Genomic DNA, 25,007 nt, shown 5'->3' on the forward strand with positions numbered 1-25,007 from the left:
CGTAGTTTTTTGTTTTTGATGGTTGGTGCACGGCCAGTATTAAACTGGGCCGATTCGTATGGCGAACCTCTGCGACTAAGCTAGACTTTTTATTTTACCAGGTAAGGCCCACTGAGCTATGAAGCTCTTTCTCCGAAGCGGCCTGGCTATCACAAATGATAGCTCAACGAAGTGGGCTTATCGTCACGTGGAAATTTATAGCAGCAGCCAAATACTCTAAACGCATGGGTTGATTCTAAACGTGGAAGAAAGGACGGGAAGAAAAAATGACGAGAAAGAGACTCCAGCAGGGTCGGAAACCGACGACCTCCGTATACCAGCGAGTAGACACCACGTGGTGAGATGAGATGAGAAGAGACACGCAAACTCAAATATACAGCAGCAGCTCAGGGTCGGATCGAACCGACGACCTCCCGTATACCAGGCGAGGTAGTTAACATCTCTTAGCCACCGTGGTGATGATGATGATGAGAGAGAGACACGCAAACTCCAAATATACAGCAGCAGGCGTCAGGGTCGGGATCGAACCGACGACCTCCCGTATACCAGGCGAGGTAGTTAACATCTCTTAGCCACCGTGGTGATGATGATGAGAGAGAGACACGCAAACTCCAAATATACACAAGCAGGCGTCAGGGTCAGGATCGAACCGACGACCTCCCGTATACCAGCGAGGTAGTAACATCTCTTAGCCACCGTGGTGATGATGATGATGAGAGAGAGACACGCAAACTCCAAATATACACAAGCAGGCGTCAGGGTCAGGATCGAACCGACGACCTCCCGTATACCAGGCGAGGTAGTTAACATCTCATGGCCACCGTGATAATGATGAGAGAGAGAGACACGCAAACTACAAATATACAGCAGCAGGCGTCAGGGTCGGGATCGAACCGACGACCTCCCGTATACCAGGCGAGGTAGTTAACCTCTTAGCCACCGTGGCCCCGTGACAAGCAGCGGGGACTCGGCCAGCCGGGCGTCGTGAAGTCACCACCCCACACGATTGTCACGAATCAGGAAGCGTGACGATCGATTTTGAACGGGCCATTAGGTGCTTTGGTCTACGCCCGTAATTTGTTCACAGTTCGTCACATTTGTGTGGCAGTCTGGGACACGGCCTAGAAAGACGACGAGAGATGTTTCCCCTTTGGGTTTGCGTCTTGCTGTCATCCGTCTTCGTGGTCCTATTTCTATGGGACCCTTTTGACAGGATCAAAAAATGGGCTTTACCCCTTTCTGGCAATAAAACAGGTTTTGAAATTTTGATTTAAAGCTTTCGTGACTGCAGGGATTCATATTATTGGTTCTTTCGGTAAAGTCACGTAGAAGGGAAAAAATAAAATAATAAATATAAACAATAAATTTCACGACGTTTCGACTGCAACACAAGCAATCATCATCAGGTGTGAAATCCACAAATTTTCTTGCTGTGGATTTCACACCTGAGTATGATTGCTTGTGTTGCAGTGAAACGTCGTGAAATTTTATTGTTTTATTTTATTATTTCCCTTCTACGTGACTTTACCGAAAACCAAGAATAGGTTTTAAAATGTTCACACACAGACACCATTGCAGACGACAAGCCCCCCGCATGAACCACACAGGTACTTGTGGCGAAACATGCGAGCAGAAATGCTCTCTGATAATACACGCGTTGCCTTTTAAACTGATTAGCTTACGCCAGAGTCAGACTTCTTTATGGCCTAGTCTGCACCAGTGTTAGATCAGAGAACAAAGGCGAAAGGCGATCCCCATGGCCGATGTTGACGACGACGACGCCGGCGACGATTTTTCTGTGTCGTGGTGCAACGCATTGGGGTAGTCGTTTGAAGTGTTTCGCGTGGCCGTGCCGCTCTCTGCGCAGAGAGGGGTGAGCATCAAGAGCACTGGTGACCATGGTGCTGCCCGACTCGAAGGGAAATCCTTCCTCTTCAACATCATGGACGCCGGGTGAGTGATGCGGTCACCGCCGCCTGTGCTTGCCCGCGTTGTCGCGGTTCGCGAAACTCAGCGGTGCGCGCTACAAATGAATGGCTTTTTTCAATTCCGCGTGTGGTGCGCGGTTGTTTTTTGTGTTCCGGTTTTGTTTTTCTACGGGACTTTCTTTTGGCGGAAGGGCAGTTTGCTCGTCAAAACGATGAGAAATGAATCGGCTTTATCCTGTCCGGCAACAATTACAGGTGTTAGGATATGTTCAAATATTTGCTCAATCCACGCTAGTAATACCTTGATATTTCCAACCTTTATGCTGTTTGCCTTTTGGCGTTCTCTCATCTAACGCTGGTGGTGAGACAAGGCTATGAAGGGGAGGCTGTCTCTGGTGTAGGCCGATCCGTTTCAAAGTCAATGCGAATGTATGGGGCACAGGCGGTGCATCGGCCAGTTATCTCAGTCAGTCGACCCGTGGCACCTGGGTCTGCCCCGTGACCTCTCCTGCCAGCGGGCGTTCGACACTTCACGTGGTCTCAACGTGCACATAGCCTGGCACAAGCGCCGTGGGGACGTCACCGCCACTTAGTGGCGAATGGCGGTTGTTGTTGTGTGGGATTTGAAGTTGACGATGGCATTTTCTTCTTTCAGGGCACGTCAATTTCTCCGACGAAGCCACGGCCTCCTTCAGGCTGTGCGACGGCGTTGTGCTCTTCATTGACGCAGCAGAGGGGGTGAGGTTCATTTATTTTTGTTACACACCCTGTATTCTATTGCGTGTTTAATTAACTCGCCTTCGTGAAGCAACGTTAGCCAGCCATTAAACAGTACTTGACAACGTGAAAAACAAAAGGCATGCTCGCAAACGGTCATAAGGCGGCGCGACTCCCATCATGCCTTGCGTGCCACTGTCCACGTGACCACCAAATGGCACGTGCAACGCTCTGCCTCGTCTGCTTTTATCAACGCCGATTTGTTTGAGGCCCGCACGCATTTCCTGTTGCGATAACGTTTTTCCTCATCAGTTTAACATAACGCGTAGTCCTTCGCGACCAATATCCATAATAGAGGGGGTTTTTCGGGGTTAGATCACGTAAATATACAAATTGCCGTTGAACCACCACCACCAGACACAACCAATTAGTAAAGGTTTATCTTCCTGGTTCTTTTGGTAAAGTCACGTAGAATGGAAATAATAAAATAATAAAAGAAAACATAATAAAGTTTTTTCACATAAACAAAACATGCCAATTGGTTACTTGTTCAGCACACCGCTTGTGTGTTGGAGAGTAAACCCACTACAACATTTACAATCATTTACAGAAAGCGGTCGATTTGGATTATTATCATTCGGAGTATTTGGATGCCTCTCTAACATATAGCTCTGGATGTACCTGCAGCACACTGATTAGAAGTACTCCAATACTTGATTCAATCTTGATTTGAAGCTTTCGTGACTGCAGGAATCCACACTCTTTGGTTCTTTTGGTAAAGTCACGTAGGTAGAAAAATAAAATAAATGACGACGTTTCGGGCGCAACACAAGTGTCCGTCATCAGGTGGGAAAGCATGGCCTGCTGCTGATGCAGACTGTTTGCATCATCAGCAGGCCTTACTTTCCCACTTGATTGCAGTGCATACCGCCTGCTAGGCATTATGGTTCAGCAGCACAGTCTTTAACACGCTGGTGAAGTATGTCGTATATAACGCCCCGATGGCAGCCTGTGAATGGAAGATGAGCGCCACCCTTGGGTGCTCGTTTGAGCAGCAAATCACTGACGCCTTGGTGCCCCGTGTGAACTGCAAGCAACCGTGTTGAGCAACTGGTTGCACGGGCATCCACATGTAAGCGATTCGGTTTTAAGCAACTCGCAGCCGAGCAAACGCTCGCTTCGGAGTGGACACGGCCCAGCGTTGGCTGTCCATCGTGGTCTCGACACAAAGATAAAGATCCCCCGTATAGCCTGTAACGGACTGTTGAGGCGAGTGCTGTTAGCGAGCAGCACCTACGAAGGCCGACGACACGGCCACAGCACGGGCTGGGTGGCCGGCACCGCGCCGCCGCCTTTGTCTCCCCAGTGCCCGAATGGTTTACCACGCATCGCACCGGGTGCTCATGTTGGAGGCCGATGGTCGAGTTCTAGGGGGCAGGCCGCGAGCGGGAAAGCGATCCTCGGGCCCCCCCCCCCCGCCGGCTTTCGTAGCGCCAGCAGACCGCCAACACCGCTCCAGACCGCCCGCCCGCCCCCAGGTGATGGCTCAACACCGGAGCGGCTGATACAAGCACGCGGTCCAGGGAGCGGCCTCGCCAATCACCGTTGTGTCGATTCACCAAGATCGAACCGGCCTGGTGCTGGGAGCTCAAGCTGTGCCGCCCACACGCCGCCTACTTCAAGTTGCGACCACATTGTTGGACGAGGTCAACAGCCTGGTGGATGTTCGTAGCGCCGTGCGCGGCGTCGAACCCGCTCGCAGCCATCGCTCGCGATCGACGACCCCCGCCGCCCCGAGCAAATGGTTCGGAGGGTGAACGGACGGACCCACCTTGCAACTTGCAGACGTCACGGAGCGGGAAAGGGGTCCGGGTGTGCTCGGCGGTCTCGCGGCCGATCTTTCGTCGTGTCTCTCTCTGCATTGCGCCCGTTGCAACGCGTTGACCTGGACCCCGTGCGTTGTACGCCGCCGCAGCTTGTACTCGGAGAGCGAGGACGGCCTCGTGGTGTCGCCACTGCTGGGCAACGTCTGCTTCGCCAGCTCGGAGTACAGCGTCTGCTTCACGCTCGGCTCCTTCGCCAAGATCTACTCCGACGTCTACGGTGAGAAAACTGACACCTTTTTACAAGGAGTCAAGTTTGCATAGACCGCAATACCTGCAGTCATAATGCAAACAAAAAACACAACTCTGATAATGTATGCACTGTCCTTGAAGTTGATTGGTCCACACCCGAGACAGCTTTCCTCAGAGCCTAGTCTCACATGGGTTGGACCAGATGACGCCAAAAGGCGCACATAGAAGGGTAAAAAAACCAATTATCATATTTTTACTGGCAAATGAGGTTCCCATAGTGTCTACGGTGAGCTTTTGTTAAAAAAAACGAACGGTGCTTGCGCAAGGTTGGGTGGGGTGGGGGGGGGGTCCGTCCGTGGCCTTGTTGCCACGCTGCTGTAAGTTTAAGGCGCTGCTCCTGACGAATGTAGCCGAGTGCGTGTGTGGTGGCGTAGCGGTGGGGGGGTAGCGGTTGGCGTGCTGAGTCTACGAACCCGGCGACCACGAGTTCGATTCCCACTCACGGTCAACGCTTGTGACGAAATATCTGAACCGGTCCTGGGCCTCCCCTAGGTCGACTCGGCCTCAAATGAGTACCCGGTGAGGTGTGTAAACATCGCCGCTGGGAGACAAGGCGGTCGGACGTGGTGCTGGCCACCCACCCCCCCTCGTGTGCAGTGCCGACCTTCATAGGTGCTCGTTAACAGAACTTTCCCCAACAGTCTGTGCCACTGCCAATGGGGCCCTCAACTTTGGGCCTGTGACGCGCAGGCCCGTTGTAAATACAACACGGGCCCGTCGTGCGTTTGCATCCCGTTAAAAACCGTCTTGTTGATTTTTACAGGCGATGTCAGTTACCAAGAGTTTGCCAGACGCCTCTGGGGAGACGTTTACTTCAACCCCAAGACGTGAGTCCTTTGTCAACGGTGCAGCCGGCAGAGCGTGCAGGCTGGTGACGGGGGGGGGGGTGGGGGGGGTGGTGGGGAACAGTGTCTTTGTTCACTGCTTTCGATTACTTTGCGGCTATTACTGTCCCAATTGATAAGCGACTTTGTTGAGCTATCGTCTGTGGTCAGGTCGCTTTTGGAAAATAAGTGAATAGCGCAGTGGGGGCATTGTCTGGCAGGGTGGGGATGGTTTAGTTTGTTGTATTTGTTTGTGTTTGGGTGATCCGTTTACCTTTCTTGTATCGTGTTCTTGTACTGTTTGTTCTCGTAGCGTTCTTACCGCGTGGCCCCGACTGGACATCTGTGAACAAAGAGCTTCATAGCTCATCGGATTCCTCCTGCAGTATAAATAAATGTTATGAATCTGATCGTTTGGAAAGGAGAGGGACGGGCGTTTCCCCGCAACGAATTGTGGTGGCTGTCACCTGCTTGGCTGCTGGTCATCGTTTCTCACTTTGAATGGGGGGGGAGGGAGAGGTTGGTGTGGCTTGGTAACTTAAACTGGCAGAGAAAGGACATCTTTGCTTCTGTCACCTTGCTAGACATCACTTCTGCTGGTGGGCCAGAGGTCGCAATCGGGTACCCGATACCCGTACCCTACCCGATACCAGGCTACCCGTACCCGGCCGGGTACGGGTACCCGTTTGCGACCCTGGTGCGGCCGGGTACGGGTGAGTCACCATTTGTCACTCATTTCCCAACGTCTTGTCTCGTCTCACAATTCAAGTTCCTAGAATCAACCCACCCGTGCTTGCAACATGGCTTCATCCCAGAGGTCGCAATCGGGTACCCGTACCCTACCCGATACCCGGCTGGGTACGGGTAGCCGGGTATCGGGTAGGGTACGGGTACGGGTACCCGTTTGTGTCCCTGGTGCGGCCGGGTACGGGTAAGGAATCAAAACTGGTTTGCGACCTCTGTGGTGGGCCCTGCATTTGACAGGTATTGCTTTTCAGGGGCTCTTGGCTTTGAGGCTTTAAAGGGGTCCTCGGTGGTATGCTGGTCGCAGGCCTGTGTTCCGTGCAGTTGTGATGCCCCTTGCCGCTCGTCAAAATTTCGAGCGAGCGGACACTGATCCGTTGCCGATCCCCGTGCCAGGCGGCGCTTCACCAAGAAGCAGCCGGACACCAACGCTCAGCGCAGTTTCGTGGAGTTCGTCCTCGAGCCGGTCTACAAGATCTTCTCGCAGGTGCCCGCCCCGCTCGCCCGCTCGCCCGGCCGGCCGCGACCGCCGCTGGCGCGCAGGGTCTTCCCCATCGCTCTGTGCAACCCATCCGAGTCAGTGGGCCGCGCGAGAGCGGCGCTCCTGGGTGGCTCTCCTGAGTGCTCGTGCACCGTCTGCGTCCCCACGACCACACGCGTCGCCCCCTGGAGCCAGGGGCCCTGCGCCCAAAATGACAAGAAGGGCCTTTTTTTAAAGCCACGCGGTGAATACAGTGACACGATGGTCTTTGATAAATAACGTCACGGAGCGGTCCTGAAAGAGCCTTGTGCTGGATTTGAAGCTTTCGTGACTGCAAGGATTCATACTCTTAGTTCTTTCGGTAAAGTCACGTAGGTAAAATGAAATTAAAATTAATAAAAATAAAATAATAAAATCACGACGTTTCGGAGGCAACACAAGTCTCCGTCATCAGGTGGGACCGTCGCAGCCCTTGATGCAGCAAATCTGGCTGTGACGGTCCCACCTGATGACGGAGACTTGTGTTGCCTCCGAAACGTTGTGATTTTATTGTTTTATTTTTATTAATTTTAATTAAATTTTTTACCTACATGGTGACTTTACCGAAAGAACTAAGAGTATGAAGCCTTGTGCTGCTCCGGAGCCGCATGTTGGGGACCGCTGTCCTAGAGACGCTTAGACCAGGCCGCCATGGGCTGCATTATTCGATTTATCTTTACCAGGTAAGGCCCCACTGAGCTATATAGCTTCAATTTTTTCAGAAGCGACCCGGCCGCAAACGATAGCTCGACAAAGTGGCTTATCGCGTGGAAATGTACAGCGGGCAAATTCTCCAAAACGCACGTCGATTCTAAATGGGGAGGGAAAAAACGGGGAGGGCCCCCTGGGCAGGGAGTCTGTGGCGCCGTCTCGAGAGGGTCACGCGTTTGGCACAACGGTCCCTCACTGACGGTGTTGCGACGAACGATTGAGTGAATGTGATGCGAATGCTGCCCAGGTGGTGGGGGACGTGGATGTGCTGCTTCCACGGACGCTGGAGGAGCTCGGCGTGCATCTCACGAAGGAAGAGCTCAAGATGAACATCCGCCCCCTCCTGCGCCTCGTCTGCAAGCGCTTCTTCGGCGACATGACCGGTAACGCTTGTGATGAGTGTCCGCGTGCTCTGTTCCCCAGTGTGTAACGAAATACGTAATAACCGGTACCTTATACAGCAGGGCCATACTATGGTACGTGACAACCTCTTCGACTGCAGAACCTGAGCGTGCCGCTGACGTCGCGCGCACTGAACGAGGCGCGCGTCGGTGACGCGGTGACGCCGTGTCCTCGTGGTGTACCGACTGTCGTGCCACTCTGTGAACGTGCCGAGGTGTGCGTCGGTGCCGCGGTGACGCGGTGACGCCGTGTGCTCGCTGTGTACCGACTGAACAAATTGAGATGCCTGTAGCTGGCACAATCACGCCGCGTCCTCGTGGCTCGCCGACCGACCAAACGGAGACGCGTGTGGGGGCGACGGGACGTCGCTGGCGTTGCGAGTGAGCCGGCGTTACGCGTTGACCGTGCGCGCAGGGCTGGTGGACATGTGCGTGGAGCACGTGCCGTCGCCGCAAGCCGGCGCGCGCACCAAGATTGAGCACACCTACACGGGCCCCCTGGACTCGGAGCTGGCCGACGCCATGCTGGACTGTGACCCCGACGTGAGTGCGTTTGAGTTTCACGCATCGTCATTGTCGTCGTCATCTTTGTCGTCATCTTCACCGTCGTCATCTTCGTCATCATCATCTTCATCGTCGTCATCTTCGTCGTCATCTTCATCGTCGTCGTCGTCGTCATCTTCGTCATCATCGTCGTCATCGTCGTCATCTTCATTGTCATCGTCGTCATCATCTTCGTCATCCTCGTCGTCGTCGTTATGCGGATGTTCAGAAATAAAACGTCGTTCAAGACGCAAGCGTCTCACCTCCTGCGTTTGACGTTCATCATTTCTTTAGATACGTCAACTCGTTTATTCATAACTGCTCATTGTGTGTGTAGTTTGCTGTCCTTCCCCCGTTCCTCCGATTATCATGGTCAGCTACGTATGGTGCAAAATAATTTAAAAATACACACTCGTGTGTGTGTGTGTGTCTCCCTTCCTGACGGCAGGGGCCTCTCATGTGCCACACGACCAAGATGTACAGCACGGAGGACGGCGTGCACTTCCACGCGTTGGCCGTGTGCTCGGCGGCACGCTGCACGCGGGGCAGGACGCCCGCGTGCTCGGGGAGAACTACACGCTGGAGGACGAGGAGGACTCGCGCATCTGCGCCGTCGGGCGCCTCTGGATCTCCGTGGCGAGGTTGGTGGGCGCTGGAGGCGGCGGGGAATTGGTGTGTGTCTGTGTGGGTGTAGTGTAGGGGTTAGCGCGCTGCGCTGTGAACCCGGCAACCCGAGTTCGATTCCCGCTCACGGCCAACACCAGTGACGATTAGCTTAACCGGTCCTGGGCCTCCCCTAGGTCGACTCAACCTCAAATGAGTACCTGGTGCGATGCGTAAACATTGTCACCACTGGGGAGACAAAGGCGGTCGTGCGTGGTGTTGGCCACCCACTCCCTCGCGTACCGTTTCGGCCTTTATAGGTGCTCGCTCACAGCACTTGCCCCTATACTCATTTAAGGCTACACGGGGATATTTATCTTCGTGTGTGGGTGGGTGTGTGTGGGTGTAGTGTAGCGGTTAGCGCGCTGGGCTACGAATCCGAAGACCCAGGTTCGATTCCCGCTTACGGTCAACGCCAGTACTGGGTCTGCCGTAGGTCAACTCGGCATCAAATGAGTACCTGGTACGGCGTGTAAACATCGGCACTCGGGAGATAATTCGGCCAGGCGTGGTGCTGGCCACCCACCCCCTCGTCTGCCGTGCAGGCCTTCATAGGTGCTCGCTAACAGCACTTGCCCCAAGAGTCTCTGAAGGCTATACGGGGGGGGGGGGGGGTTCTTTTGCCTTTATCTTTGTGCGCGCAATGTTGACCATGGGTTGCCGTGTCCAGGTACCGCATTGAAGTGAGCAGAGTCCCGGCTGGAAACTGGGTGCTCATCGAAGGCGTGGATCAGCCCATTGTGAAGACGGCTACAATCACAGAGCCCACAGGCACCGACGAGGTGAACCACCGCATTGTTTTCATCGCAGTGCTCTCTGAAATAAAGCTTTGCTATATTCTTTCTTCTTTCTCCACCGCTAGTTGCTTTAATGGCTTTATTTTGGTGATTCGGAAAAGTTTTTTTTGGTTTGGCCATATATGTTTGTTTTAGTACGGAGTTAGAATGATGGCTTTAATCTATGTTGTCTTGTGGTTGTTGTTGTTGTTTGACTTGCATCCCACTGGGATTTTTGCACACGGCGTTGTTGTACGGTGCTTTTTTTTCTGGCAGTTATTTCCTGGATTTTTCTTTTCGCGCATAGTCACATAGTCACTGTAAGATGTTTTCTTGTTCATGTATTTTTCTTTGTTGCGGTTGCACCCGATTCAAGAGCCGAATGGCTCACAGGGCTATACCAAAGTTTCACCTGCACTCATCACACACAAAGTGGCTTGCCACGAGTGAACCACAACACCTTGCCGATCTGGTCATCGTGCCAGCTCCGGGCATCCCTCGCAGCAGCAGCAGCGGTGGTTTTAGGCTGGCCATCAAACAAAGACGGTGACGACCGCATCGCCCGCTTTCAGATGCGCTTCTGCGGCCGATGTTAGGAAGCGACTGGGAGCCATGCACTTGGAAATCTAGAATGAAAACCCATTTCTTTAGAACCTGCTTTTTGTGTTTAGTTTGTTGTCCCGCCCCCCCCCGCGCCTCCGATTCTCACGGTTGGCTACATAAATACATTCATACATATCACGGCCGTACCACAAAGGTCGAGAACCCCCATTGCAATTAAGGGGGGCGAGGGTTGTCTGCGAAGGGCTTTGGTCGTGAGGATACGATCCCTTTCCCCCCCTTGTGCTCGCGCGAACAGGCCCAGATCTTCCGACCGCTCAAGTTCAACACGTCGTCTGTCATCAAGATTGCCGTCGAGCCCGTGAACCCGTCGGAGCTGCCGAAGATGTTGGACGGCCTGCGTAAGGTCAACAAGAGTTATCCCGTCCTCACGACCAAGGTACACCTCCTCACTCGGCGGGAGAGGGCGCTTGCTGCTCTTCCAACGGCATTCTCCGCTAAATGTAAAGCTCCTCCCACCCTCAACCAGTATATATACAAATATGGTGTTCTTGGAATTTCTCTCACTTGATACAGCTATCGTGCTGTGACGGTTCCACCTGAAGACGGAAGCTTGTGTTGCCTCCGAAACGTCGTGATTTTTATTTTATTTTTATTTTACTTTTATTCATTTAATTTTTTCACCTACGTGACTTTACCAGAAAAAACCTAAGAATATGAATCCTTGCAGTCACGAAAGCTTCAAATCTAGAAATGTAAAGCTGTCGTTTTTCTTTCACATCTCTTTTTCCACTACATAACAACCGAACCGCTCCAGGCCCGTGCCGAGCCCAAGCCCGGTTGTAGCTCAGTCGGCGCCAGGTTTGTTTTTCCACTTGAAGAATGCCGAGCCGTGCCACCGCCGTCACCCGCGATAAACGACCGGGGACGCGCGGCTGAAGCGGTCGCGCCTTGTCCTCGCCACCGTACAGGCTGTGACGTCGCTCGCGACGAACCCGTCAGTAGCCTGCCTCCTGGCCCTGCTTGGCCCCATCCCCGAGTCAGAATCGATTGTCTCGCGAAGCCATTGAACCGCAGCTCGATGCCTGACGTCGCTCGCGACAAACCTGTCATTAGCCTCCCTCCTGCCCTGCTTGGCCCCACACCACCACCTTGAGCCAGATTTGAATATCTGGCGAAGCCATTGAATCATGGCCTAGTTCTGGCCCTCGGGACATGGTAGGTGGCCAGTGGAAAACCCACTCCCCCCCCGCCCCCTCCCTCGTTACCGTGAGCGCCCTGCGCTGGCTCGGCTCGGCTTGACTCGGATGTGCCAGTGGAAAAGCGGGATCGCGCGTGCCGACGTGAGTTGACAGCTCTGCTCGTTCGCGCGCGCAGGTGGAGGAATCGGGGGAGCACATCATCCTGGGCACGGGGGAGCTCTACCTGGACTGCGTGATGCACGACCTTCGCAAGATGTACTCCGAGATCGACATCAAGGTTTGTGCTTTGGCGACCGTCGCACCGCTGGCTGTGTGAACGGAAGCCTCTTTAAGATGCGGGGATCCGAATCTTCGCTGCGTTTTGCCGGGTCAGAGGCTTCGGTCGATGGCGTGGGGGGGGGGATTCAAGCTGTTTCCTGTCGGTGTAACAGACCCCAGAATCTGGGACAAGTACCCAGGGTCTCAAGTTTGCTGTGGGCATAACTTGTCTATTCAACGTGCAGCTGAATCAGCAAAAGGCTTATAGTGTTTATTTTATAATTTTACCGATTGCACCAAGCCCATTGGTCCCGGCGCTCCGAGAGCGATCGGACCAGTGTGAGGGGGTAAATCGTTACATTCACGATCATCGCCATGCATTAACAAGTTTAAGTGTTCTCCACGCAATAAATTTCACTGTGTGCGTGTAATTTTAAGCTCATATCTCCTCTGGTCTGTTGCCCGCACCAATCGCGGTGGCTCGGAGATGTTAACTACCTCGCCCGGTATACAGGAGGTCGTGTGTTCGATCCCAACCCTGACGCCTGCTGCTGTATATTTGGAGTTTGCACGTTCTCCCGGTGGTCGTGTGGATTCTTTTTTTCCCCTCCACGTTTAGAATCGACATCACGTGTTTAGAGCATTTGGCTGCTTCAAATTTCCACGCGATGATAAGCCACTTGGTTGAGCTATCGCTTGTGACGGACAGCTTCTGACACGGAGCTTATGTAGCTCAGAAGTGGGCCTTACCTGTGTAATGGGTTCCGGAGACACTTGTAGAGGTAACTTCTTTATTACAATACAACACTCCCAACAGTCCTGATACTCTGTTACAGCCTAGGTACACAGCCTAGGTACACAGCCTAGATACACTACTCTGGCTACGCTCTGGGGTCCTCCGGCTACAATTACCCTCGGGGAGGCTACCTGACCCGACCCAGCCAAGGTGCGGGTCTGGACTCTGGCTTCCTCGGAACTCGCCCTCACAAGGACGTAGAGCCGGGAGTCCCAGAGTCCCACCACTGGCCCTCACAGCGTCCCGGCCCTTACAAGGACAAGCGGGACGAGGGGGTCCAGGGTCCTAAGCTGGCTGGCTGGCGGGTCTTGGGTCTTGAGCTGCGACTGGCCCCGATCGGCCAGGGAGCTGCCCTTTTATGCCTCGTCCCCAACTAGGGGTGGGGTTGTGTGCGCCCCCAGGTATCCCACAGAGCACATACAGCCCCCCCCCATTGGTGGCGCCAAGGGGCTTAACTGTCCTGGGGTGCCTGGGATCCTGGTGCCGAGGGCTTATCTGTCTATGGTCCCAGAGCCCCCAGCAGCCCCTCCCCTCTTATGGTACTACACCTGGTTAAATAAAAATAAAAATGTTTTAGATCTCCTGTGCTGCGTGATGAAGGTTATGTCCCCACGTCCTTCCGCAGGTTGCTGACCCTGTCGTGTCTTTCTGTGAGACCGTGGTGGAGACCTCCTCCTTGAAGTGCTTTGCTGAGACTCCCAACAAGAAGTAAGTCCCCTAAATAACAATAATAATCTGAACTTAGTATTATTCGTTCGCTCTCGAAGAAAGAGAGAGAGCAACGACTCGGGCGCGCAAGGGGTTAGGAACCGCAGGCGAGTGGGAAGGCGGCAGCCTGACGATGAGCCGGCACCAACAAATTGCCCAAACTCTGCGGTCCACTGTGTATATGTTCAGCTGTAATTATCGGACAATTAAACACGTTCCTTTGGAGGGGGCAGGTAGCAACTTGGTTGGACGGCGCATTCGTGCGATCCGTGTCACGCGGCGCAAGCTGCGTGGGGCGGCGCGTCACGTGGTGCTGAGCCCGCCCGAAGCGCTCTAAGAAATACAAATCGAGGGCGTGGCTATGCACGACAGACAGACGGACAAATAATCCCTGGTGGGCAGTGTGGAACTGTTGTTACTACCTGTATGAGTGCTTTAGGTGTGGGGAGGAAACCGGAGGAGCATCTGGAGCAACTCCGGTTGTTTGTTGACGTGTGTGGATCGTTGCTTTCGCAGGAACAAGATCACAATGATTGCCGAGCCGCTGGAGAAAGGCTTGGCCGAGGACATCGAGAACGAGGTGGTGCAAATCACCTGGAACAGGTAACGCGCTTGCCGAAGGCGGTCTGGGTTTCAGAATCAAAGTCAGAATATTTGTTTATGCTGGAGGAATCCGATGAGCTATGAAGCTCTTTTTCACAGATGTCCAGTCAGGTCACGGGGGTCAGAGCGTTATAAAGTGTAGGAAAGGTTAGCAAATCGTAAAAAAAATTTATTGAACCAAAACTATATTTATTTTACACAATTGGAACCTCATTTGCCAGTAAAAATATGATAATTGGTTTTTACCCTTCTATCTGGCAACAAAACTGACGCCTTTTTTTTACAAATCGTCACGTGACCGTTTATAGCGGCAGCCAAATCGTTTAAACGACGCGCGGTTAGTACGACCAGAAAGCGCATCGGAGAGCCGCGCAGTACGACCACGAAACCCGCTCGGTGGAATTCTCTCTCGCTCTCTCGCACGCTCGCTCGCTTCACTTTTTTTTCACTTTAAGAAAATCTATGCCAATAAAACAAACTTTTTTTTTTACCTTACCTGCCCAAAGCCCACTGAGGTATTTACTGTGTGCGTGCTAACCTCCGCGTAGTGGGAACGCCGCCATGTCTCCCCCAGTGGCGATGTTTACACACCACACCACTGGTTACTCATTTGAGCCTGAGTCGAGCTAGAGAAGTGCCCAGGACCGGTTCAGATAATCGTCACTGCTGTTGGTGGCCGCGAGCGGGAATCGAACAGCGGGTCGACCGGGTTCGTAGCGCAGCGCGCTAACCGCTGCACTACCGCTCCCTTACACGCACACGTACAACAACAACGACCGCTGTTCGCCACGAAGTGGCGGTGACATCACCACAGCGCTTGTGCCAGGCTATGTGCACTTTAAGGCCACGTGAAGTGTCGAACGGCCGCTGGCAGGAGGTCACGGAACAGAACCAGGCGCCATGGCTCGACTGAGATGACTGACCGATGCACCATCTGTGCCCTCTGCGTATGCACGCACCCGCACTTACACAACAAATACAACCGCCATTCGCCACTAAGTGGCGGTGACGTCACCACGATGCTTGTGCCAGGCCATGTGCTTCTTGAGGCCACGTACACACGCACACGTATACACGCACACGTATACACACACGCGTACACACAACAACAACAACAACCGCCATTCGCCACTAAGTGGCGGTGACGTCACCACGACGCTTGTGCCAGGCCATGTGCACCTTGAGGCCACGTACACACACACACGTATACACACACACACACACGTATACACACACGCGTACACACAACAACCGACATTCGCCACTAAGTGGCGGTGACGTCACCATGACGCTTGTGCCAGGCCATGTGCACCTTGAGGCCACGTGAAGTTTCGAACGCCCGCTGGCAGGAGGTCACGGGGCAGACCCAGGTGCCACGGGTCGACTGATCGAGATGACTGAGATGACTGGCTGATGACATATACACACACACGCGTACACACAACAACAACAACCGCCATTCGCCACTAAGTGGCGGTGACGTCACCACGACGCTTGTGCCAGGCCATGTGCACCTTGAGGCCTGCAGGTGATTAACCGTCGCCTCCTGGCTTCCCCCCCCCCCCTCGCAGGAAGAAGCTCGGAGAGTTTTTCCAGACCAAGTACGACTGGGATCTGCTCGCCGCCCGGTCCATCTGGGCCTTCGGCCCCGACACCACTGGGCCCAACATCCTGGTGGACGACACCCTGCCTTCAGAGGTGCTGCGTCCGCTTGTGTTCACAGTCAAAATTCGACATTTCCACTTCTAGATTTGAAGCTTTCGTGACTGCAAGGATTCATATTCTTAGGTTTTTTTTCGGTAAGGTCACGTAGGTAAAAAATTTTAATTAATAAAAGTAAAATAAAAATCACGACGTTTCGGAGGCAACATAAGCTTCTGTCTTCAGGTGGCACCGTCTTTTATTAATTTAAATGTTTTACCTACGTGACTTTACCGAAAAAACCTAAGAATATTTCCACTTTTGCGCATGCGCACGTGAAGAAGACACGCGCGTTTATTCTGTGACTCGGGGCGTACCGGCGCAGAAGTGGCGAAACCCTCCCCCACCGTATTGAGCCATCGGTTTGGTTTTGGATGATGTTCAGGCCTGGGCTGAGGTTGCTACGAATATTCGTTTAAACAGGCTGTATTCCAAAAGCCGGTTGGCGATTAACGGCGCAATGCAGTGCCGTAGTTTTTATTTTTATTTTACCAGGTAAGGCCCACTGAGCTATCTACATAACTGTTTTTCAGAACCGACCTGGCTATCACAAATAATGGTTCAACGAAGTGGCTCGTCGCCGTGTGGAAATTTACAGCAGCCAAATACTCTACTACCCTGTCCCACACAGCTGCAGATTGACGCCGTCATTCAGCGCGAGTGTGTTCGTACTTGCAGGGCTGTACCTGGCCTAGGTGTGGCGCACAGTGGGTTGTTGTAGGGCATGGCACGTGATGGCAATACAGTTGGTTCACCCATGTGAATTCTACGGGGGTGTGTATGTATATCTGTCTATGGGTCTCTATGGGTCTCGATGTGGTCTGTGGGCCAGAGCGTGACTCTATGGGTCTGTGTGAGTCTTTGGGTCTCTGTGTGAGTCTATGTATGTATGTATGTTGAACTTATTTCACACCGTATGTCGCCAACCGTGCTAATCGGAGGTGCGGGGGAAGGACAACGAACTAAATACAAAAAGCAGTTGTAAAGAAATTAGTTTTTAAGCGTCGCCACTCGGGAGGCAAAGGCGGCCGTGGCGCGGTGCCGGCCAACACCGCCATTTGGCGTGCCGTGCCCCCGCCCTTGGCAGTTGCTCTCTTAACAGCACTTGCCCCCACACCGCGGGGAGTGGGGGAGGGTGGTTATCTATTCTTGGTTCTTTCGGTAAAGTCACGTAGAAGGGAAATAATAAACTAAAACAATAAAATTCTCGCGACGTTTCAACTGCAACACAAGCAATCATCATCAGGTGTGAAAACCACAGCAAGAAACATTTTCAACACGAAACATTTTCTTGCTGTGGTTTTCACCCCTGATGATGATTGCTTGTGTTGCAGTGGAAATGTGAGAATATTGTTGTTCTATTTGTATTATTTCCCTTCTACGTGACTTTACCGAAAGAACCAAGAATATGAATCCGTGCGGTCACGAAAGCTTTCAACCGAGGGTGGTTATCTTGACCTTTGACCTGTGTCTGTGGTTCCGCATGTGCGCAGGTGGACAAGGCGCTGCTGGGCTCGGTGAAGGACAGCATCGTGCAGGGCTTTCAGTGGGGCACTCGCGAGGGCCCACTGTGCGATGAGCGTGAGTCCACCCACCTCCTCCTCATCCTCCTCCGCCCCGTCCAGCCGAGAGCCGTCCCACCTCACCGGGCACCTCTCCTGCACCCCCCCATCAGTTAGACTGATGGCCTTAATCTAAGTTGTCTTATGGTTGTTGTTGTTTGACTTGCATCCCACTGGGATTTTTGCACACAGGGTTGGTGTACGGTGCTTTTTTCTGCAATATTTTGCTGTCTTTTCTTGGATTTTCTGTTTGTACTTAGTCACTTTAAGATGTTTTCTTGTTCATGTTTTTGTTTGTTGCGCTTGCACCCGTTACCATTCGCCGCATTGCTAGAGAGGAGGAGTCCATCCTTTGACTTAAATCGCGACCCTCCCCCCCCCCCGAATCGCGACGATTTGTCGAGGCAGTTGGCGGGGGGGGGGTCGATTCGCCCACTTCACGGCCGACATCGGTGCGATAATAACACTGGTCAGCAACAAAAAAAATTCTGGCCTGGACTTTTGCAGCTGTTTTAGACTAATTTCAAGGTGCTGATTCCAAATCTGATCTCAGATTTTCTCTATCACATCTCATTTTTAAATCCTTTATATTAAGTTCGCTTGCTTGCGTGCTTGCGACCGTGCAAATCTTTCGGTCGTTTTTTAACCCACTTCCCGTGATCCAATCGAGCTGACATTTTCCACACAGACTCGTTGTGCGAGACAATTAGTGTTCGTGAAAAATGTTTTCCAAAATTTTACACTGTTTAGGGAAAACAAATTAAATATTTAATTACCAATTGTTTAATACTGCAGACAATCATCTGACCCATAGGTGGCAGCCATCTCAAGCCAGAGGACGAGAGGACTCTAGCCGCCACGCATATAAAGGATTTAGAGTGAAAAACTTTGTTTTTACGGGTTATACTTATTATGCTATCGGCAAACCCCATTTTCATTGATTTTACCCGAAATTAACTCTGTCACTTATGATTGCAAGTTGTTACGAGTCAGTGACTGCTTTAGTGTTAAAATATGGTGCTGTATTTTTAGAATAGTGTGTTTATATTATCATTTTATGTAGATATCCACATTTATGTAATATTTTTCTTCTGCAGTTTTTATTGAAAATGCAATATTTGATATCTGATGTGATGGACAAAAACTGATGCCAGATTTGGAATCGGCACCACAAAATTACCTTAAAACCGTTGGAATACCTTATGCCAGAACAAGTGTGTTGACCAGTGTTATCTGAACTGGCCCTCTGGGCTCCCCCCCTCCCCTCGGTTGACTCGGCAGCAGTCTTCATTGTCACCTTTCGTTTTGTCCGTGGCGAAGATGAGCCGCTGGTTTTTGGGACGGCAACAAATGTAAATAAATGAATCGGTGACTAGGAGCTTTAGCCATTCATTGGTGGGGTTTTTTATCGTCATCATTATTTGAAATTCTAGATTTGAAGCTTTCGTGACTGCAAGGATTCATATTCTTAGGGTTTTTTTTCTTTTTCGGTAAAGTCACGTAGGTAAAAAATTTAAATTAATAAAATAAAAAATCACGATGTTTCGGAGGCAACACAAGCTTCCGTCTTCAGGTGGAACCGTCACAGCCACGATAGCTGTATTTTTTTAATTTTATTTAACTTTTATTAATTTTAATTTTTTACCTACGTGACTTTACCGAAGAAAAAAAACCTAAGAATATTATTTGAAATGCTTGTTTCACGCAGGCTTTGCTTGAACCGTACGCTACGCGTAAAACAGCCCTTTGGGTCGGAGCGGCGACCCAAAGGAGCACCCAGCGGCAACGAAGAAAGCGATGCTAACGCCGTGTCGCGTGCCGCGTGCCGTGTGCCGTGTGTGTGTGTGTGCTGCTCGCGCGCTTGTCTGGCGCTCAGCAATCCGCAATGTGAAGTTCAAGATCCTGGACGCGGTCATCGCCAATGAGCCGCTGCACCGGGGCGGCGGTCAGATCATCCCGACGGCACGCCGGGTTGTCTACTCGGCGTTCCTCATGGTGCGTGCCCGCGTGCGCGTGTCCCCTCCCCTGCCGAATAAGTCGTCCGCGCCAACCTGACGTTGGACGCTGCCCTCGGCGCGACGCTCGGCGCGGCTTGTTGTTGCTGTTGTTGCTATCGTCGTTTGTGCTTTTTTTTATGCTATTTCTTCATTTGTTGATTGATTTTTTTATTTCACTTGGTCGTAGCCGGGTTTTCATTTTGCTTGGTTGTGGCCGCATACGGGATTTGGTCCTCGTATATAATTAACGTACAGCGTTGTGGCATGCTTATTAGCACACTAATGACGCCGTATCAAATGAAAGTGTTATGATTATTACAACCCGCACCGTGTTCTGCGAGAGCACCGCTGCTGCGGCCGTCTGGAACGCTCTTTCGATATTAGGAATCCCCTGGGAGCCATGCACTTGGAAATCATCTCGATTGAAAACTCATTTCTTGATAACTACTTTGCGTGTGTTAGTTTGTTGTCCTTCCCCCCGCACCTGCGATTAGCACGGCTGGCTACGTGTACGGTGCGAGAGAAGATCAACACACACGCAGGTCACGTGCGCGAGTTTGAAGTGCGATAACTCGCGCGTTGGGCGGCCCTGTAACCCGCGGCTCGCCCGCGTCTGTTGCAGGCGACGCCGCGTCTCATGGAGCCCTACTACTTCGTGGAGGTGCAGGCCCCGGCCGACTGCGTGTCTGCCGTCTACACCGTGCTGGCTCGGCGAAGGCATGTACCACCGCGGCGGCACAGTGTGGCGGCGGTGGCCCAGGAATTCGGGACGCGGTGGTGCCGCGTTTATTTTCACGAACGTTAAAAAACTGGCTTTCAGTCATAGGTTTTTACCCTTTCAACTGGTACAAAACTGACACCTTTATACAAGGCATCATGTTTGCAATAATCACAACACAAGCAGTCAAAATGCAAACAAAAAGAAACAAGTCTGATAATGATATGCACTGTCCTTGGAAGTTGATCGGTCCACACCCGAGACAGCTTTCCTTAGAGCCTAGTCTCACATGGGTTGGACCAGATGACGCCAAAAGGCACACAACTCAAAGACAATGCACCATCAGAGTATGAGAACTCGGGGTAAGCATTTACACCATTGGAACCTCATTTGCCAGTAAAAAATATGATAATTGTTATGTTTTTTGTTTGCATTATGACTGCAGGTATTGTGCTCTATGCAAACATGACTCCTTGTAAAAAAGGTGCCGGGTACGGGTAGGGTACGGGTACGGCCGGGTACGGGTACCCGTTTGCGACGCTGGTGCGGCCGGGTACGGGTAAGGAATCAAAACCCGTTTGCGACCTCTGCTCAGCGTGGTTTGCTTTGTTTATTGATGTGCCTCCGCCGTGTGCAGCCGGGCGATTGTTTTTTCCGTCGTCGTGAAAGTTATCGCTTTAATTGAATGGGAGTTTAAATAGAAACCGCATTCCATCGGGATCTCCCCTGGGTGCGGAGGGTTGGCACAATGACTCGTTTTCACATGGGGGTGGGGGGGGGTACAACAACCCCTCCCGCTAAAACCCAACGACCCGGGCCTTCTCATTCGTCGCTTGCTCGATATATTTCTGCGACGTCGCTAGAAGGGGGGGCGGGGGGCGGCCCGGGCTCGAGAGTAGCAATGCCGCTCGCCCCAGCAGCCCTTACCACTCGAGGACCACTAGGTCTCCCCCCCCCTTCCACCCCGCGTGATCCAGGGCAACCGCGGTCCGAGGTTAAAAAAACGCCCGTTTCGTTTTTGCCCACCGCGCGCAGAGGCCACGTGACTCAGGACGCGCCCATCCCCGGCTCGCCGCTCTACACCATCAAGGCTTTCATCCCCGCCATCGACTCGTTCGGGTTCGAGACCGACCTTCGGACGCACACGCAGGGGCAGGCCTTCTGCCTGTCCGTGTTCCACCACTGGCAGGTAACGGTCGTGCTGCGTCGGCGCGTGTCGTTTGTGCGCGCACGGGCACCGTGTGGCGCGCCGGATGTTTCGTCGCGTCCGTCGCGCCGCTGGTCTGAACCGCCGCGTGCCGGCAGGTCGCGACGCGTTCCCTATTTCCGACAGCCCTGTTCTTCACCTGAGGACGGCTGCTTGCGTTGTGGCCGAAACGTCGTGAGAATTATTTTATTATGTTTTATTTTTATTATTTTATTATTTCCATTCTACGTGACTTTACCGAAAGAACCAAGAAGGTGTTCCCTCGTCTTTGCTGCACTGCTCCACTTTGGAATTCCCTCCTCCCGTCGTTTCTCGTCTCCCAAGTTATCATGATGACGACGGTGCTCGACAAACAAAAATCTTTGGCACTCGTTACACGCAAAGTTCTCGCCGCAAGTGAACCACGATACCTTTGATGATCTCGTCAAGGAGCATTAAACCGTCACGCGAACTCCGGTCATCCTCGCAGCAACAGCAGCTTTTGGCTGGCCATCGAACACAGACGGTGGTCACCGCATCGCGCTGCGCTTTCAGATGCGCTTCTGCGGCCGTCTGGAACGCTCTTCCGATTTTAGGAGCTGTGCACTGAAATAATCGAGATTGAGAACTCGTTTTTTTAGAGCTGATTTTGTGTTTAGTGTGTTGTCCTTCCCCCCGCACCTACGATTAGCACGTTTGCCTACGTACGGCGCGAAAGAAGTTCAACATATATACACACATACAACAGCTTTCGTCGGATTTGTGAACACCTACGGAAAATGACACACCACCGCGTGAAAATAGGTTACTGCCAGCAAGCTGCCCTAGTTCTCGCTGTTTGTGCATTTAGCTGAAATGCACAACCGTCTGTTTCACAGTGGACATTAAAGATCCCCTTGACATCATTTGAAAACATTGCAGGACGTGGGACAACATTTGTACTGTGTGTGTACTGTATGTGAACCGTGTGTGTACCCTGTGTGTACTGCTTGTACTGTGTGTGTACCGTGTTTACTCTTTATGTTATGTGTATGTGTACTGTGTGTGTACCGTGTGTGTACTGCTTGTACTCTGTGTACTGTATTTACTCTATGTTTTGTGTATGTGTACCGTGTGTGTACTGTGTGTGTGTACTGTATGTATGCTGTGTGTGTACTGTGTGTGTACTGTGTATGTGTACTGTGTGCGCTACTCGCCAGGCAGCTGTCTTCCTTTGGAACGCATCTACTACTACTAACTACTACCGCCGCATACATCGTAGGGGAAACCCCTACTTTGTTTTCGATCAACTGATGTCTTATTTAATGGCCAGTTAAGTAGGCAAGCACCAAGTCCAGCATAAAGCTTTTTGGGTTAGATGGCGTTAGTATAAATGTGTCGTTAACCCACCACCACCACCCGACAGCCATCCAGTAAGGTTTGTCACGTAAACAGAACGTGGCTCAATTGGTTACTAGTTCAGCCCACCGCTTGTGTGTTCGGAGAGCGAATCCACAACATTTACAATTTGAGTACTCTGAAGTTTCGCTGGTAATCACATCCAGCGATTTTGCCAGAATTCTGGCCGAACGACACATTTGTACTCGCGCGATCGAATAATATTGGTCGCGAAAGCCTACGTGTCAGACTCGGCGCCAAGTGTTTGTCGTTTTTTTTCGCGCACACGCGAAGATCGTGCCAGGAGATCCCTTGGACAAGAGCATTGTGATCCGTCCACTGGAGCCGCAGCCGGCCCCTCACCTCGCCAGGGAATTCATGATCAAGACTCGTCGCCGAAAGGTACACGCGCGGGGCGTCTTGTGGGTTTTATTTTTCGATCACCGCCTTTGGGCGTCTTCATTCACACGGTGGTCTACGCCAGCGGTCTTCACTACGTTTTCAAAAGGTGGGGGTGGGTGGGGGGGGAGTGGCGGTGGGGGGGCACTTTCGCCGATGAGGCGTCATCAGTGCGAGTGAGGAGGGCCTGCCACACCATTTGAAAACCATTGCGGGGTTTGTGACCGCAGCACGATGACGATGATGGGGGTGGGGTGGGGTGTTGTCGCTGTGTATTGTCGGGAGGGGGGGGCGCACTAAAGGCCACCAGGGGCTGCTAGTGAGCCCTGGGCCCTTGTCATGAACAACACTGGTCTACGCTTACAGCTGAGTGTCCTTGATCGGGTAAGGGGGCAGGACTGCAATTGCTTGCGCACACCACCACTGGCTGAAGGGCCTCTTGAGCATTATGTGGCCTACTCTTCCTCGAGGGAGAGGTAGGCTCGTTTGTATCAACCTGCCGCGCCAGGAGGTTGAACCGGTGCCTAAATCCCTTCCCCCGGTGTAAGCACGGGTGCACCCGCGTGCCCCGTGCTCAAATTGTATTATCGGTGATTTACCTTCTGAAAAAAAATTTGGCCACGTCTCGCTAACCCCCCCCCCCGGAAAGGGGCATCTCACACCCCCGGGCGGGGTTGGTGGCACGAACGACACGCCGGTTAAGAAGAAGAAGAACCACTGCTCTAGCGTTCTGGGATGGCGGGGTGGAGGGAGGACCGCTCTTGTTCCCTTGCGTTTTCTAACCCCACTGTGCCCCACGGCACGTCCCCTCCGCTTTCCGCAGGGGCTGAGCGAGGACGTAAGCATCAGCAAGTTCTTCGACGACCCCATGTTGCTGGAGCTGGCCAAACAGGACGTCATGTTCAACTACCCGATGTGATTGGCCGTGGGTAGGCCTACATGCGGTGCGAAAGAAGTTCAACTTGCGTGCGTGCGGCCCGCGTCATCCGCCCCCTAAACCGCCCCCCCCCCCCCCCCGGCCCCTCTTTCCGCCAGACTCGTTTTTTCCCACGGCAGCACAACGGTCGCTCGCTTGTAAATCGGTGCGTGTCGTTACCGTAGCCGTTGTCGCGCGGTCATCCGGCGATGCGAATTGCCTCGTCATACGGTAAACCAAACCCCCCCCCCCCCCTCCCGTACGTAGCCTCTGATTCCAGTCCATCATCGTTTCGCTCGATCGCGCAAAGTAGCAACCGCAGTGAAATAGATCCACAAGGTGAGCGTAGGTTTAGCCCCTCCGATTGTTGATTTGGGGGGCTGTGTTGTATCGCGTGTTGTGGGCGCCGCGGTGGCTAGGTGATGTTAACTACCTCGCCTTGTATACAGGAAGGTCGTGGGTTCGATCCCGACCCTGACACCTGCTGTATATTTGGAGTTTGCGTCTCTCTCTCATCATCATCACGGTGGCTAGGAGATGTTAACTCTCTCGCCTGGTGTACAGGAGGTCGTGGGTTCAATCCCAACCCTGCTGTATATTTGGAGTTTGCGTGTCTCTCTCTCTCCCCCCTGATCGCAGTTTTCCCCTCCACATTTAGAATCGACGTGCGCTCAGACATCACGCATTATTTAGATTATTTGGCTGCGATAATTTTCCACACGATGACGATGAGCCACTTTGTTGTTGAGCTGCCATTTGTGATCGCCAGGTCGCGTCTGCAAGAAGAGCTATTGTAGCTCAGCGGGCCTCGCCTGGGAAAATAAAAATAGTTTCGTTTTTAGTCGTTCTTGCGTGGTGTCGGTTTCTCGATAAAAGTGCCCGGCGCGTGGAGCGGAACGTCGGACATCGTGGCCGGAACGACACAACGGCTACGCGGAGCGATCGATTCGACTGCCCGGCATCGTGGACCAAACATCGGAAGCTGTCGCCGTAAATACAAATAGCCGCTGCGTTTACACACACACGTGCGTGCGTGCGTCACCGGCGTTATTTACCCGCGA

At 52.6% G+C, this 25,007-nt stretch overlaps 1 pseudogene; it reads left to right on the top strand.

Moving 5' to 3' along the window:
• Nucleotides 1-1,867: 1,867 nt before the first annotated feature.
• Nucleotides 1,868-24,787, top strand: LOC133340041 (116 kDa U5 small nuclear ribonucleoprotein component-like; annotated as a pseudogene).
• The last annotated feature ends 220 nt before the right edge of the window (nt 24,788-25,007 follow it).

This window comes from Lethenteron reissneri, unplaced genomic scaffold, assembly GCF_015708825.2.
Source record: "Lethenteron reissneri isolate LAM-NWPU_2019-01 unplaced genomic scaffold, ASM1570882v1 scaffold_656, whole genome shotgun sequence".
Classification (NCBI taxonomy): domain Eukaryota; kingdom Metazoa; phylum Chordata; class Hyperoartia; order Petromyzontiformes; family Petromyzontidae; genus Lethenteron; species Lethenteron reissneri.